Source organism: Penaeus japonicus, unplaced genomic scaffold (genome assembly GCF_977035675.1).
Source record: "Penaeus japonicus unplaced genomic scaffold, GWHDUDI00000001_assembly GWHDUDI00000026, whole genome shotgun sequence".
Lineage (NCBI taxonomy): Eukaryota > Metazoa > Arthropoda > Malacostraca > Decapoda > Penaeidae > Penaeus > Penaeus japonicus.
In genome coordinates, this window is record NW_028234428.1 from 1039340 (window position 1) to 1041839 (window position 2500).

General features: G+C 36.1%; 1 protein-coding gene across 1 annotated transcript in view; it reads left to right on the forward strand.

Moving 5' to 3' along the window:
• The window catches only part of LOC122253178 (uncharacterized), an 11051-nt gene that overhangs the window by 33 nt on the left and 8518 nt on the right, over positions 1-2500 (forward strand). The window contains exon 1 of the mRNA XM_043016003.2: positions 1-19. This exon is cut by the window's left edge and continues 33 nt beyond it. The gene's annotated coding sequence lies outside the window, so the exon portion shown is untranslated. The remainder of the gene's footprint in view (positions 20-2500) is intronic.

Genomic DNA, 2500 nt, shown 5'->3' on the forward strand with positions numbered 1-2500 from the left:
CCATCTCTGCACTCACAAGGTAAGCTTGTGGGAACTGTTTGCTGAAGAGGTTTACTTTATCTTCCTAACTAAAGAACAAACGAAACAAAAGGAAGTCTCGTAGCATTTATAAAGATTCGAAGTGTCTTTGATTCGATTCCAGAATCGACTCGATAAAAAAAGAAAGATCCGACGGAATTATTTTCGTTAGATAGAGGAAAATGAACAATTCTTGAGTTCGGAAATTATTTTTGGTATGTTTGCTTTCTCTATATCTTGTTTTATCCATTTCTTCATCTTCTTCTCGTGTTTCTCTTTCTTTATCTTTCTGTGTCGTCTCGGTTGGCCACGATTTCAGTCCAGTAAAATAAATAAATAAATAAACAAACATCTAAACAAAATATCCAAATAGAGAAAACGTCTCTTCATTACATTTGAAATATCTTAAGAAAGTTTTCCGCGCTTGACCTCGACAGTGACCGAGCGAAGGTGACTCTGAAACTGGCTCGGGCCGATTCACTTCAGAGATTTCAACGCATCTTTAAGAAGTTATCTTTTTCTCGTCTCTCGCTCGCGTTTAGTATGTCTCTTTCTCGATTCTTTCTTTTTGATTCTCCTTCTCTCTCTCTCTTTCTCCCTTTCTAGCTCTCTCTCTCTTTCTCTATCTGTCTATCTATGTATCTATCTATTCTATCTAATCTATTTATCTATCTATCTATTCTATCTAATCTATTTATTTATCTATCTAATTATCTCTCTTTCTCATAGTTTTTCTCTCTCATTCTCTCTCTCTCTCTAATTCTCTCTCTCTCTCTCTCTCTCTCTCTCTCTCTCTCTCTCTCTCTCTCTCTCTCTCTCTCTCTCTCTCTCTCTCTTTCTTTCTCTCCATTACCGAGTGTTCCTTGCATTCAGTATCATAACTTTTCCCTTCTGTGTGCGCTACAAAATGTTATATTCAAAACTTCTAATAAAACTATGAACAGAGCAACTGACGCTGTTGCTATTATTGATAAAAGTGATATCATATCATCCGTGTTATCGTTATCTTGATGATTGACGTCATCATTATCGTTATGATTATTGTTATTACTATAATTGTTATTACTATTGTTATCATTGTTATTAGACAACTAAATTGTTGCTAAACCACTATCATTGCTTATGCTTTTGCTGCTGCTTGAAAGGGACATTGATACTATTGTTTCATCGTTGCAAGTACTACTATTGCAACTGGTAAAACTACCACTATCACTGCTTATTCTACAGCTGATTTCACTATCACTGTTACTATCATAATACCACATCGCTGCCTACAGTTGCTACTATAACTGAAAATATCCATGTTACCTTTACAAGAACACTTATTATTCCCTTTACTGAAAGTATTCCTTATCCCACTAATTAGCTCTAGGTTTCTGCTATCATTATCTTTATCAGTCTATTTATCATCTATTTATTATCTATCTGTTCTAGTTTACGTATTCTTTTATCTGCATATCTTATACCCTTTCGAATCCCTCGCCTTGACGTGGGTGTCACAGTTGCACGGTGATAGAAAAACTAGAGTGTGGGACTATATATAAAAACGAGACAGATATGTAACTTTCTATTTCATGCCCTCTCTTCCTCCTCCCCTCCTTCCCCTCACGCCCCCTTCCCCCTCCTCCTCCTTCCCCTGTACCCTTCTCTTCCCGCGTAGGACCTCGCACCCCGTTTTCTGAATGTTGCTTTTGATGAGTAACTTTTATATTTTTTGTTTACTTTTTTATGGGAATATATCTTTGTGTTAAAGGCTTCTGTTTTGGATGACAAGAAACAGGAATCGAAACATCGGAAATAATAGACACACGCACACATACACATACATATATATATATATATATATATATATATATATATATATATATATATATATATATATATATATGTGTGTGTGTGTGTGTGTGTGTGTGTGTGTGTGTGTGTGTGTGTGTGTGTGTGTGTGTGTGTGTGTGTGTGTATGTTTGTGTGTGTGTATGTTTGTGTGTGTTTGCGTATGTGCGTGTGTGTGTATGTCTATATACATGATGATAATATTAGAAGGAGGAAAATGAGATATGTCTTTTGGTTATGATCCTGCATTAAGCTTGCAAAATATAGTCTTAAGTTATCTTTTTATCTTCTTAGTATCACCACTACCATTTCCTTCACTCTTGTCATTATCATTACCATCACCACACACCTTACGCAAATCACCACCATTATCAGTAGCGTTCTGGTTATCTTAAACAACCATTTCCTTCACTTTTGCCATCATCATCATCATCATCGTCATCACCATACACCTTAGTAACGTTCTGGTTATCTTAAACAAGCATTTCCTTCCCTTTCACCACCGTTATCACCATCACCACCTTACGCATATTATCTTGAATGTCATCACAACCGTAAACGAAGACATAAAAAAGGATTAGTATTTTAATGCATCACTCCGGATGGGGAGAAAGGGAAAGGGAAAGGAACGGGAGATAGGAGGAATAAA